The 15542-nt window shown below is 38.5% G+C and overlaps 1 long non-coding RNA gene across 2 annotated transcripts; it reads right to left on the reverse strand.

The window, feature by feature from the left end:
• Positions 1-13147: 13147 nt before the first annotated feature.
• LOC124860711 lies at positions 13148-15211 on the reverse strand. Of its 2 annotated transcripts, none has more exons than XR_007036423.1 (4): positions 14921-15211; positions 14315-14511; positions 14112-14194; positions 13148-13911 (listed from the first exon to the last, which is right to left on the reverse strand). It is a non-coding gene; the product is annotated as an uncharacterized LOC124860711 (long non-coding RNA). The 2 variants fall into 2 exon arrangements; XR_007036422.1 differs by having other exon boundaries at positions 14871-15006.
• Between the last annotated feature and the right edge of the window lie 331 nt (positions 15212-15542).

Genomic DNA, 15542 nt, shown 5'->3' on the forward strand with positions numbered 1-15542 from the left:
TTTGTTGCTCTAGCCTCATGATGTTACAGCAAAGTTTGAAAAACTAAACTACTTTTATACTTGGTGGGGACATGTGCGGGAACACCCATTTCTCACTAGAGGAGGTTGCCTAATCGAACAAATAAAGTGTTGTGCAAAAGACAAAGTAGCCCCCCCAGCGGCTGGGGCCCAGCCAACCCGCCCCCCTCCATTTTTCTAATGGTGGACTGGATTTTGAGAGGTTTTTTGTTGCATCCCTTCAACACAGCAGTGTAACAAAAACCAAGAGCAAGCCAAAATCATCCATTAGGAATAGAGCAGTGCTTTCAACACGAAGTTGTTTTAGTTAATTTTTCCAAAAAATGGAAAAATGTCTTTAGGACAGAAAAAAAAAAAGTAAAACAAACAAGACAGAGTTACATGTAACACCAGGAACCAAATAATGATGTAGACTGCCATGCAACCATTTTCATGTCGATGAGCAAAGCTGGTAGAAATATACCCCAAAAGGTTTGCACATCTAGAGATTTACCTCTTGTTCCAAAATAGCTGAAGCTCAGTCAGATTGGCTGGAGAGTGTCCATGAACATCAGATTTCAAGCTTTACCTCAGATTTTTAAGTTGATTTGGCTGGTCCATTCAGATACATAAATATGTTTTGATCTAAACCATTCTATTGTAGTTTTAGCTCAATAGTTGGGGCCCCAGTCTAAAGTTGTTTCCAGACGCTAGGAAGTTGTCTTCCAGTAGTACCCTGTATTTCGCTCCATCTGTCGTCTCATTGACTAACCTGCCTCCCTGTCCAGCTGAGGAATAGCATTACCGCAGCATGATGCCATGTTTACTGTAGGGATGTGTAGCGTTTTCCTCCGTACTAAATATTTTGAATGTAGGCCAAAATGTAAAATTCCATTTTCATCAGACCAGAGCACCTTCTTCCATATGTTTGCTGAGTCTGCTATATGGTGCAGTATACTTTAAATTTGACTTTTTTTCAACAATGTTTCTTTCTGCCACTCTTCCAAAAGCCAGATTTTTGGAGTCAGTCAGTCATTTTCTACCACTTATTCCATAGTGGGTCGTGGGGGGAGCTGGTGCCTATCTCCAGCAGTCTATGGGCAAGAGGCAGGGTACACCCTGGACAGATTGCCAGTCCATCACAGGGCAACACACAAACAACCATGCACACACTCAATTCATACACCTAAGGGCAATTTTAGAGATACCAATTAACCTAACAGGCATGTCTTTGGACTGTGGGAGGAAGCCAGAGTACCTGGTGAGAACCCACACATGCACAGGGAGAACATGCAAACCCCATGCAGAAAGAGCCCCAGCTGGGAATTGAACCCAGATCTTCTTGTTGCAAGGCAACCATGCTACCAACTGCGCCACCATGCAGCCCCAGATTTTTGGAGTGTTCAACTAAATGTTGTCCTTTCAACAGACTCTTCCATCTGAGCTGTGGATCTCTGCAGCTCCTCTGGAGTCACCATGAGCGTCTTGGTTGCTTCTCTGAATAACACTCTCCTGATCTGTCAGCTGGATGACCATGTCTTATAGGTTACAGTTGCTCATAACTAACAAAAACACAACATTTAAGATTAAAAAATTGCGTCAGGCCAATGGAAAAAAAACAATTTAAAAGAGAAATGTGGGCTGAATGAACAGTATGTTTAATACCTGCTAAATGTTGTTTTTCAAAAGGTACTTTTAATCTGACAAACAAGCCTCATTGGAATGCATATTCTAATTTATTGTATATGACTATTGTCCACGAGGAAAGGAGCATGGTGTAACTTGTAACATGTTCAACACAACATCTTCACAGTGAACCATTGAGCAATAAAGGAATGCGTTAAATTAATTATGCAAACGGATGTATTTCGCTTGGCAGCAACACTGTGTACTTCCATTAATTAATTTATTAAATTGCACCTGGGTTAAAGTGATAATTGTAATAATGTTATAAAAAAAATTAGATAAAAACAGATAAATAAAATATATAAACAAAACATTATCCTAAACTGCCACACTGATTTGAACCTGTAAGAAACAAAATCTAAAAATATATAATATACAGTAATATTCCAAAAAGCTAATTGGGTCTTTAAAATTTATAAATAATGTTGGTATTAGTTTAAACAAGCAAAGAAAAAAGAAAAAAAGTAATTCCTTTCACAGATTGTGCACTGATCAGTATTGTTTTACAGAACACACAAGTGAAGCACAGTAAAGTAGAGTAAAACATTTAAAATGTTCCTTGGTCATTTTAATGTAATTCATATTTTTAAATAATATGTGACTTTAAAACGAATTTGGCTTTTGGAGTAATCCTATAGTCTATACAAAGAATCCAATTGTTATATTTATATTTTATTTTAACATTATCCAAAACCAGACAGGCCTGTGTCACGTGTCTTCAAGGTGAAAAGAAAGTACACCCTCTATAATTTCAGAGGTTTTAATCAATAAATGATTGATGAATGATGTTTTTTTGTTTTGTTTATCAAATTCTAAAACTATTTAAATCTACCATCAATTGTAAAAAACATCCTAATCATACAAAGATAAAACTAAAACGGAAATGTTGTGAGTATGTGATTTAAGAAGCCTAAAAGTATGCTAGTTATATCACCAGATTCTTCATTTAAGATGACGTGCCATTGAAAAGCATAAATGGTGAAGATGTTGGCTGAAGCTGGTAAAACAGTGGCATTATCCATGGTGAAACATATCCTGATTCAACATAGGCTGAAAGGACACTCAGAGAGGAAGAAATCATTATTCCAAAAGCAGCGTAAATAGCCAGAATATAATTTTCAAATCCATTTGAGGGACCTTAATATTTGGTGACATCTCCTGTGGTCTGATAACACTAAATAGTTTGTCCATAATGAGCGATAGCTCCTTTTCCATTGCTTGCAGAAAGCCCCAGGCTTTGGAAAGCCCAGGTCGTGTTTTGATACAAATTTACCCAGGTAATTTCACCTCCCGGGGCTTCACTATCATGGGTAAATGAACCTACTCTGGAGAGGGGCTTTTTAGCTTTCCCCGGGATTTGTCAAAGAGGCAGGGTTGCTTCGGTAATGGCAGAGGTTACTATACAAATTAATTAATTGCTTATCATCTATTAGTTATCAGCTGAAACAAAACAAACAAAAAAAATTGTTAGTTTTAAACGGAGTAAAGGAGTAATGCCATCGTCATAAGGCTGATTTAAATAAATGGCCCATGGAAATGAAAAAGAACATACATAATTCCCTGGGATTCCCATTACCCGAAAAACAAATCCGTGGGCTTTAAGTCCTGGGGCTTTCAGTGGAAAAGCGGCTATTGTTACCATTTGAAAAAAATGGTGAAGCTTGCAAGCTGGAGAACACCATTCCAGTTGTAAAGCACAGGGGTGGCAGCATCATGTTGTGACATTGTCATGCTGCGGGAGGGAACTGTGCACTTCACAAAATAGATTGAACCATGAGGAATAAACATTATGTGGAAATACTGAAACAAGATCTTAACACATCTTCCAGGGAGATTTCATAATGGGTTTTCTAAATAGTTGCCGAAGGATGCAGCCAAATCACTTACAAAGTGGCCTTAGGATAAGCAAGTCAATGTTTTGGAGTAGTCATCCAAGAGTTCAGATCTCAGTCCCATAAAGTGTCTGAGAACAAGGTTGCCCACAAACATGATTTAGTTACAACAGGAATGGACCAAAATTCCAGCAAAATATTGTGAGAAGCTTGTGGAAGGACACCCAAAACGTTTTACCCAAGTCATTTAGTTAAAAAAAAATCCTGCCAAATTATAAGGAAATTTATGTAAACTTCTAAATCTGAAGAAAGTAAAAATACACATTTTAAAATGTTCTATCTCTTATTTTCTGATACTTAGTGCATATAAATAATTTTTATAATCCTAGCTGACCTAAAACAGAAAAGGTTACATTATGTAAGAAGGCTATGAGTCTTTTTATCCCTTAGTGTGGCTGTCTCCTTTGCCCAGATAATATATCTACACCTCCGTAATCCTGTGCAGAGCTGTAAAGGCAATAGATAACAGGCAGGACACACACTGGACAAGTTGCCAGTCCTTCAGATGGCAACACAGAGAGAGACATACAAGACAAACCACATATTTCACACACATACTTAAGGATGGTTTAGAATGGCCAGGTCAAGATCCTTTGCTTTTCAACAATGAGAGGATGCCAGACTTCCAGGAGAAAACCCACACATTCAGGCGAAGAACATGCAAAGTCTACACAGGTCCCAGATAAGATGTATTCCCAGAATCTGTTCTTGTTGTGAGGCACCAGAATGGCACATCTCTGTCATGTAGTTATATTTTTCGTTTTGTCCAGCTGTTAATGCCTTAAACTGAATTTTTATCTCTACTTACGTACAATAGCAACTGCTGACAGGTTTTCTAAGAGTTCTACAACACAAACAAGAGCATTATTGCAGATAATACATGACTGAAGCTCATGTATGTTTGGAAAATAGAATGTAAAAACAATGAACTCGTAATGTGGGGGAAATGTACTACAAAATGCAAAGTCACTTTTGAAGCATATTTACATAAGTAGCACACTGTCTACTTTCCTTTTTCATGATTTAACTGAACAGTGTGATAAGGTAGACAATAAGCTGACAATCTGCAGCACATCCTAAGAAATTAGAGGCTTAGATTCATCAGTTGTCAAAGCCAACATAAACATTTTAGATTTTTTGTATTAAAACATCAAATCAAAGACAAAAATATTATAAATATTTGACATTTTAAAATATTAAACTTTTAAAAAAAACATGTATTTACTGCATTTGAAACAATTCTGTCCCTAAAGTTTGAAGAGCTCCCTCAGTTATTTGCACTGTGTTTACTATAAACACTCATATTATTACTGTAATGTCAACTTATTCCAACTATAACTTGTGGTTACAGCAAAAAAGGGAGTCGTTTAAAGTATTCTGTAATACAATACTTATACTCATGCAGAGTTGCAACTTGTGATGGATAATGAGAGGGTTAGGCCTCTGCTCTGCATCGCATCTACAAGTCCCAAAAATCCTCAGTCAGGTTCATGTCTGGACCCTGTGGTGGTCAGCTCATGTGTTAAACTGAACCACTCTTTCCCAGTTTTAGTCCGATGAATCCTAGCATTGTCCTCTAATGTGAGAAGGTGCCATAAACAACCCTCTCACATTGTTGTAAAAGGAATTTGTAGCCTCTGACTGCATCATTTAGGGTGAAATAACGTATTGTCAGCTAAAACATTTTATTCTCTGCAGTGTTTTTCCAATGACAAACTCTTAATATTTGGTAGCTTTTGACAAGCAGACCCTCTATAACATAGTTTGAGAACATATGGTTGTTTTATTGACAATGGATGCAGCATGAGCAGTTTTAAATGTGAAATTGATTTCTGCATGCTTATTTGTGTAGTCCTACGTAGCTGTTTGTTCCAGTCTGGATCCCCATTAGTCAGCAGGAATGATCAGTGTCTCTGCTATTGATTAGCTGTGGGATGTGTAAGCAACTGAGGGTCATAAGGAGGGTGTGTGTGTCTATCAGATAGAAAGAGACAGAGAGAGCAAACAATCGTTTGGCACCCATTAGTGTAATGACAAGAAGGTCCAACAGTCCTTTCTGTCAATGAAATCCCCCTCTATATTTATACCCCTTTTTCTTTTCAGTCATTTGTTTTCCTCTCCATATTTTGTTTCTCTGTGTTATCCTGTGGTTAGAAAGTCAGTTCTCTTCTATTAATTAAACTTCACTTAGGTACAACTTGGCCCTTTTCCTATCTCCTGCATTTGGGTCCAACACAACCATCATTCATGACATGTGAATTTAGATCACTGGGGGAAGGTGCAACCCATGTATAGTGTGTGCAGGAAAGGCAAAAAATGTACACCAACAAGAAAAAAGTAGGACGTCGTACTAGATATCACATCCTTAGAAAGATATCAATAAAAATATGTATTATAACTGACAAAGTTAGGACCCCCTACTCCCTAGTCATTCTTACCCCTTATATCTCAAATAGCTTCAGTGAGATGCTTCTTGTAGCCTTCAACCAGTCTCTGACAAATGTCTGAGGAAAGTTTGACCCACTTCAGCTGTGAGATGTTTGAGAGGTATTTTGCATATTCTGCCATGTTCACCTCAGACATCTCAATGAGATCAAGGTCTGGGCTAGTGCAGGATTTTTTTTTTCTTAATTTTCAGCCAGCTCTTGGTGGATTAACTGGTGTTTTGTTTTGGGTCATTGACATGTTGAAGGGTCCATCTCTAAACCATGACACTTCCATCTCCACGCTTCACATTTGGTATGAGTTTTTTTTCAGGAATGCTGTTTTTGGTTTATGCAAAACGTGTCCTCTGTTCTGGTATCCAAAAACTTAGCTGTCCAAGACTTTATTCCAGAAGTCCTAGACTTTGTCAGTGTTCTCTCTGACAAATGTCAGACTGGCCTTCATGATTTTCTTAGAAAGGAAATATTTCTCCTTATCTCCCATGAAATGTAAACTTCTGCAGGTTTGTTCTGATTGTACCAGCCTACACTTTCATATCAACAGTAACAACCAGTGGGAGGTCCTGTGAAGGCATTTTAAGGTTTTTGGAGACTTCGTTCAGGAACTTGAGGTCTGTCTTTGGAGGGAACCTGCTTTGACAGCCAGATCTGGGCATCTTGGCAGTTGTTTTAAATGTTCTCCACTTGTAGACAGTTTTCCCTTCAGTGAAATGGCCTCTTTGAATCCATTACCAGGCTTATAAATCGGTACTATATTCCTTTCTGAAGGCCTCCGATGTTTATTTCGGTCTCACCATTGTGTCCACTATCATTTCAGCAGTCAGGAGCACACCAGGCTAAATATCAGAGGTTTAAACAAGGTGACCCTCCCTCAAAATGCCAAGTAACAATGCTCTATCATGTGCGGCTGATGTGACATGCCTTTGTGAGATTTTAGCTATTTAAAAGGGTAAAAACGTCAAGGTTTTCTAATTTTAGCCCTCACCAGAAATTGCAATTTAAATTATATTTTACTGAAAATTTAAGTTTAGTCTTTACTATTTTTCTACATTACTTGGATTTTTCAGAATCGTTAATAAATACCCATATGTTTAAATATGTTAGAAAAATGCAGAATCTCCTGCTCTTCAGCTGAGCTTGGACCCTCCTCCACCCCATCTCCTCCATCAGGCTTTAAGCTCCTTCAGAGTACCTTATCTCCTCAGGCCTCCACTCCACCACCAGTATCAGGATACCAGGGGGAAGACTTCTCTAATTCTAATCCTAAAATGTTTATTCAAGCTCATGTCATTATCAGCATCCATGTCTTCCACCGGGATCCGAGCGCCAAAAGAAAACAAACACCAGCTAATAAACTTATTTAATTGCCATCTCTGTGTTTCTCTCATTTGTGAGTCTTTTCAGGTTGAAATATAATATATACATTTAAAAATAATTTTTATAATATAAAATGTATTTCCTTTTGATTGGGTCTGACATTTTGGTAGATTTCCTGTTATTGTTGGTCATTTATTGCGGGTCAGAAGTATACAGCACATCTTGATGTTTGTGTGACGCTGTCTCAATCAGTGTATTGACTGATGACTTTGCACCACTAGCAACTCCCTGCCAACATTCCTCTTGTTTTAATTGCAAAGATGTTTTTGCTATTTGCCACAAGGATTTTTGTTCTCTTTACCACAGTCCATTTAACCCTTGAGGCACCTTAGGGCCCGAACCAGCACATTTTGTTTACTACAGGTTTTTGAGCCAGTTTAAAGGCTAATTTCGGGTAAGTTCCTCAGGATTTTTTTATAGCTTAAAATGCTATAATCCTCTTGTTACAGGATGGACTGAACAGACTTACACTTTGTCAACACTTTGTACCATACAGACCAATACTGTAATCCTCACATTTTCAAATTGATTTAGTATGAGTACCTTATAAATGTAGGCCACTACTTTCAAAATAAAGGACAAACAGGTTTTAGGTGTGATAACCCCATCTATGCCACCAGGGGTAGGAGAGCTTTATCATAAAATTATTCAATAGAGGCCTTTTAATACATTTTAGCTTGTAAAATGGAGTTTTGAAAAAAATTCAATCTGGAAGACTCACCTCCACCACCGGGTCCATCCTATGACTCCATCATGCGTCTCCTCTCCAACCAATCAGCGTCAAGTCTGCATTCCTCCTCAGCCAATCACCCTTCAAGGCTTCGCTTTTAAGGACCTCCAATGATGGATCTCCCCGCTCTCCTGCCAAGCTTGCATGAGAAAGCCTGGGAGTCCTCTCTGTTTTGTTTTGGTGTCACTTGTTGTTGCTCTACAGAACGTTGCATTGCTAACTTAGTTCTGCAGAAAAACTCTCATGTGTTCAGGTATAAAACAACGCTGTATTTGTTTGGTACAGGTGCATACCGAGCAGGCAGGGCTGGACCAGATATTTTTGGTACGAATACATGTAACGTACACACCTAGTAAAAAGTATGTGTTTTTTAACAAAAAACTCTCAAATTGTTATCAATTATTGTCCTATAGTCAAGGCTGTAATAACCTCATGCCACCTATTTTGGAAAATATTTCACATTTTATTGTTTTTCCTTTGAAAAGTGGGTCTTCAAAAGGGCACAAAAAACATGACAGATGAAAATAAATAAGAAAAATCTTCATCCATCCATTGTCTATTTCTGCTTATCCTTGTAGGGATGGCTGGATCCTGTCTCCAGTGGTCATTGGGCGGAAGGCGGGGTACACTCTGAACAGATCACCAGTTCATTAAAGGGAAACACAGAGCGTCAAAATTATGTCAATTCTGACCTTCAAGGGTTGAGTATATAAAGCGGCAAAAATGCATTGACAATATTTGGTTGTCACAGGGGTCATGAGAATGGCCTCTGCTTTTAATTAAATGTTCTATGTGGCCATAGTGCTACATATTTGCCTCAAGTCAGTAAAAACAAATAACACATTTGTCAATGACTGTGTAGACAACAGGACATTCCCAAACCAGGGAAATGCCGATTAAGATTCTTGATACACGTGAATCATTTAACATTAGGCATTGGAGTCCCAATTAATACATTCAAATAGACACAAATTTTATTCATACAGTTACAGTCTACAATGAAGTCACATCCTGCCATTTTATTAATGTTGATGTGTTTGCTAAACTGCTGGGCTAATGTTTAAATGTTTACTCTCTACTTTGATATGGCTCATTAATACTTTGGTTTATAACACATTTCGATGCAGTGCCAGTTAATTGTATAGACAAAAGGCACAGAAGAAGTTGTTCTCCTGCATACAGAGCAGGTCATGTGGCACAGAGAGACAGAGAGCGGCAGCAGCCAATACAGTCTCTCTTTCACTGTGAACGGCGTTATAAAGGGTTACAGAAAAGATTGTTAGATTGTTGGTAAAAATCCAGATTTGTTAGATCAACAACATAATCTCCACAGCCTACAATACAAAAGTTCATGCTGTGTTCATAACCAGAAACAGTCTTACAAAACTCTCTAAAGGTGAACATACTTAATGAAATTTACTGCATTTCAATGAATTCATTGATCAGTAGCAGATCTCAGGATTTATTATCTGTTTTTCTTTCCAGGAAGTCAGTTTAATGTTTTCAGCTGCATGTTATAAGCCAAAACGTCCTGAAAATGTGTGTCTACTGCCAATTTTCAGTCTCTTTGGTTAACATCACTTTTTACTTTAGTTTGCAGAACTGATAAAGGACACTTCGAATGAAAAATAAAATATACTGTTCTATACCATGCACTTTGCAGACTGATAATGTTGTAGATAAGAGTTTTATTTGCATAAAACCAAACTAATTGATGGCTCTTCGCAGCTTTTAAGTGACATATTCCACTTTTTGAATATTAAACATACTCAACAAGGCCTGTATTGTGAAAAATAGTGAAAAGGATACAAAAGGTAAAATTATGCTTTAAAGTAGGAGAGATAGGATTTTTATGATGTCATTTTAATGAAGTTCTGGTAAACACAGAAAACTGCTTGCTGTCAGACTATAAAGGTTCTCAAGATGATTGGATTATTTCTGAATATGAGTCTTTCTAATGGAAGATAGGATAAACTTTCATGAAATATTATGTTTGGAACTCTGCAGTATGAGCACTGTGCTTTTTCTGCCAATCGGTTACTCTAATCGTTGTTTAAAGGTCAGCAAAGGATAAATTAAAAAATTCTGACAGAGCTAATTAACCCAGCCAGCCTACATGATTAAACAAGGCACTTTTTGATCTTAGGATTCCTAAATATAGTTCAAGAAATCTCTTATCCCTGATCTGAGCTCCTTAGAGGGAAATCCAATGTCCACTCTGTCTCTTAGATTCACTTAGATATTATGAGCATATTTCTTCATACATAAATCACTTAGAATTATCCTTTTCCATAACTATGAGAGGACTTTAGCACTGGGTTTAAGTGCATTTTTCTGCACATTACTCTCAGCTGAATACAGTTTTTTTTCTCAAAAAACATAAAAGCCTCTGCTGCAGTGTGTGCAGAACAGTACTACAAGGACAAAACTCGATATCAAGGGTTCTCAAGCGACATGTGGAAAGGTTCATACTTAATTTCTAGATAGGGTTAAAGGTCAAAAACATCAAGTGATGAGGAAATTCCTCATCAGACACTTCTGCTTGCTCCTGTTTTTATTCCTGATTTGGCTCAGATTCAAGAGGATCACCTTTTTCTCTTGGCAGAAGAAAAACGTAACTTCTAAATTATAGGAGGCACGGGGCTATTTGAATTCTTTTTCCAAATATGATTTGGTCTGCTGTGTAGCAATTGGTCATTCATTTAATCAATTAATTAGAAATGAAATTGAGGATTCTTATATTTCATCTTTGGAAAGTTTGTGTAAGTCAACATTTAGGGATCAGCTCTGAACCTAATGTAGAACAAATAAGTTTTGTCTGAGTTCTAATTTGCTTTTAACATAATATCCAAATTTTAAGAATGGCAAAGGCCCGGTTAAAATGTCTGGAGGATTTTACCACGATGAAAAGGTAAGAGTTGACACATTGGGATTTTCTTAAAGCTCTCACTGCCTCTGCCTAGGACCTGACCCAGGACTGGTGTTTTCACAGCAACGCTATACAGGTCCTTCTCAAAATATTAGCATATTGTGATAAAGTTCATTATTTTCCATAATGTCATGATAAAAATTTAACATTCATATATTTTAGATTCATTGCACACTAACTGAAATATTTCAGGTCTTTTATTGTCTTAATATGGATGATTGTGGCATACAGCTCATGAAAACCCAAAATTCCTATCTCACAGAATTAGCATATTTCATCCGACCAATAAAAGAAAAGTGTTTTTAATACAAAAAACGTCAACCTTCAAATAATCATGTACAGTTATGCACTCAATACTTGGTCGGGAATCCTTTGGCAGAAATGACTGCTTCAATGCGGCGTGGCATGGAGGCAATCAGCCTGTGGCACTGCTGAGGTCTTATGGAGGCCCAGGATGCTTCGATAGCGGCCTTTAGCTCAACCAGAGTGTTGGGTCTTGAGTCTCTCAATGTTCTCTTCACAATATCCCACAGATTCTCTATGGGGTTCAGGTCAGGAGAGTTGGCAGGCCAATTGAGCACAGTGATACCATGGTCAGTAAACCATTTACCAGTGGTTTTGGCACTGTGAGCAGGTGCCAGGTCGTGCTGAAAAATGAAATCTTCATCTCCATAAAGCTTTTCAGCAGATGGAAGCATGAAGTGCTCCAAAATCTCCTGATAGCTAGCTGCATTGACCCTGCCCTTGATAAAACACAGTGGACCAACACCAGCAGCTCACACGGCACCCCAGAACATCACTGACTGTGGGTACTTGACATTGGACCTCTGGCATTTTGGCATTTCCTTCTCCCCAGTCTTCCTCCAGACTCTGGCACCTTGATTTCTGAATGACATGCAGAATTTGCTTTCATCCGAAAAAAGTACTTTGGACCACTGAGCAACAGTCCAGTGCTGCTTCTCTGTAGCCCAGGTCAGGCGCTTCTGCCGCTGTTTCTGGTTCAAAAGTGGCTTGACCTGGGGAATGCGGCACCTGTAGCCCATTTCCTGCACACGCCTGTGCACGGTGGCTCTGGATGTTTCTACTCCAGACTCAGTCCACTGCTTCCGCAGGTCCCCCAAGGTCTGGAATCGGCCCTTCTCCACAATCTTCCTCAGGGTCCGGTCACCTCTTCTTGTTGTGCAACGTTTTCTGCCACACTTTTTCCTTCCCACAGACTTCCCACTGAGGTGCCTTGATACAGCACTCTGGGAACAGCCTATTCGTTCAGAAGTTTCTTTCTGTGTCTTACCCTCTTGCTTGAGGGTGTCAATAGTGGCCTTCTGGACAGCAGTCAGGTCGGCAGTCTTACCCATGATTGGGGTTTTGAGTGATGAACCAGGCTGGGAGTTTTAAAGGCCTCAGGAATCTTTTGCAGGTATTTAGAGTTAACTCGTTGATTCAGATGATTAGGTTCATAGCTCGTTTAGAGACCCTTTTAATGATATGCTAATTTTGTGAGATAGGAATTTTGGGTTTTCATGAGCTGTATGCCAAAATCATCCATATTAAGACAATAAAAGACCTGAAATATTTCAGTTAGTGTGCAATGAATCTAAAATATATGAATGTTAAATTTTCATCATGACATTATGGAAAATAATGAACTTTATCACAATATGCTAATATTTTGAGAAGGACCTGTACTCACTGAAAACACATGTTCAGTATTATGTTCTCAAGAAAGAGAAACAAATAACGACTTGGTCGTATTGAACAGACTGGACTGATTTACAAGGGGAGCAGCATGACATGTAAAAAAGTTGCACACACATACAGTCTCTAGTTTATGTTGCAGCCCACGACAATACAATCAGTGCTTATACAACATATTGCTTGTGAAGCAACATGTCTCACACTCACTGTGGATGTTTTTAGCCTAGAATTTGGCACATAGATGAAAGTGAAGCCCACACAATCTATATAGATACCAGCCCACTTGATGAGTGGGCTGTTGTTTGGAAGTGTAGTCAACCCCTACGCTAAATATGGACAACGAGTAATTTACAGGGATCCAGTTTATTGTGCATTGTGGACAAAAACAAACAAGAAATGTGTTTAATAGTTTAATAGCTTAATATTAAAAGAGATGCCTGGAACAGTAACATGTTTGAATACATCTGCAAAAACAACAAGGTGTGTTTGGTATTGATAGACAACCCTTAAATGTTGGCAAGGAGGTGCATAATGTCCAACACAAAACTAATTATTTTTTACAAAACAAAGGGAACAAAGGTAAAAAAGGTAGTAACATAATCTGTAAATAGCACAAACAAGGTTTGGTGAAAACTTGAATTGGCATCAAAAAACACAACGCAACTAAGATGAGCGATTTATGCAGTCAGAGGGGATATGACTTATGACAAAAAAAATCATTTTAAAGACAAAATCAATGACAAAACATTAACCTAATTGAATCAGAATGTGGGAGAGCAGCTTTCATCTGAGAGTTTAACATTTCATATCCATCTTAAATGTTTTTATCTGCCCTGTGGATCAGGCCATACAGTGACGGTTCTTGCATGAATGGTGCTCTAGGCGAGCCCTTCCTTCTGCCACCCCCACACAGCCAAACACACACCCACTACCCTGATGAAGCCTAGTTCACAAAAAAAAAACCTCATCTAACTTCCATGTTTGTCCTGTCTATATGTATTTCAAGTCAAGGTGGTCATAATGCCTTGAAAACATTACAAATTATATTTTTGTGTTTGACTAACAGAACAAACGTTTCATAGAGCTCAACTTGTCTTGTAAGTCTGTTCAGTGTAGAATGCTCCAATTGATGGTCAAATGCTGTCTGGACCTACAGTGACCCTGAAATGCAAACCACATCAACAAGTTACTAAACACAACGACAAATCAAAAAACACATTTAAAAAAACACAACATTTCAAAAAGCACAACGACATTAACTAAGCACAACAACAAATAAAAACACAACAACTACAAATCAAAAAACACAACATTTCAAAAAACTAAACAACATTTCAAAAATTACAACAACATATACCTACCGGAAAAGGTAGGTTAATGTTGTGTTGACCGCGCTGTTGGACGGACCAAAGCAAGTTTTGGCACAGTTCTTGTTCCGCCCTTTCTGCTTAACACAAGTTTCACAAAGCTGTTAGGGTTTACACTTTCAAAACAATACTGGGACACACATGGGTCAGATCACAGCACACTGTCACAATTTTGTCCAGTAAAACCACCTCCTCACCTTCACATGGCAGCACCATGCTCACTGGTTACCCAGCAGCAAGGTGTGTAAACATGACATCTATGGTATTTGTGAACGTGGTGGACACAGTTGATCGGTCGATGCAGAACAGGTGTGCCATATGCTGGATGGGAAGATTCAGCCTCAGGTGCATTAGGTCAGGAGGAGCATCTGGAAGGGTTAAAGTTTTGGCCGGTCTGTGGTAAACAGGGAAGAATCTGAGACAGCACACCCATCACAACAACAACACACAACTTTATATCAACTTTCAGCCGCTGCAAACAAATAACAGGTAGCAGAAAATCACAGAGTGACTGGCTGAGGTCAATCTGCGGTTAGTGGGGAAAACCCCCTCCAGCCGCCCGCTGAGCCTGCAGCCACTGCGGCCTGCCTGCGGTGCTCTGCTGCTCCGAAAATACCGGAGCACATTTCAAACTAGGCTCACTCTTGGTAAACTGACTGCATGGATGAAGTTTTGAGGTCGACTTTCTTGCCTTAAAACTACTTTTTGTCCGAAAATAATAGTGGTATAAACACGATAAATGTCTGCACTCACCTTCTCCATTGACCGCTACTGTTGAGTGCATTATGGAAAACCTAGCTTACCCAAGTCTGCCGAAGGATGGATCAATGCATCCTCGATATGGGCGGAACCAGCGCCATAGAGAGTTACGACACTCTTTGAACTCGCCGATAGGCGGTCACGTGGTTCATGTAGCTCTCAATTGGTCCAAACATCTCAGCGGTGTCAGTCAGTTTGAACGGCTTCAGGCGCGACATAACGCAAAAAACAACTTTTTTCACTCTTTCCAGCGACTTTCAGTAATTCATTAATAATGAACAGGTTACTGGTTACTAAATTATAATTTGAAAATCCAAACAGAAGTAACAATACCTATTATAAATGCTCTTTCTGATCTCCTCCGCATGCTAGCTCATGCTAGCATGGGATGCTATAACTGTATTCTTTGCCAGCAGTTAAGAGCTTTGATCAAACTTACCTTCAAATCTACATCCTATACTATGTGGAAAGATCTATTGCCTATGTATTTAAAAAAAATCATACAAATATTACAGATGGAAGATGAGCAGAATTAAATTTTTAAATTATTTAATTTAAAAGTCAAATAATTTTTAAAGAAATTAGGAAAATAAGTAGCTGTATGAAAATATGACTGAAGACCTGGGATGACTTCTTAATTTTTGTAGAATACATAATTAGTCTATT

The sequence above is a fragment of the Girardinichthys multiradiatus genome, chromosome 23 (genome assembly GCF_021462225.1).
Source record: "Girardinichthys multiradiatus isolate DD_20200921_A chromosome 23, DD_fGirMul_XY1, whole genome shotgun sequence".
NCBI classification, from domain to species: Eukaryota; Metazoa; Chordata; class Actinopteri; order Cyprinodontiformes; family Goodeidae; genus Girardinichthys; species Girardinichthys multiradiatus.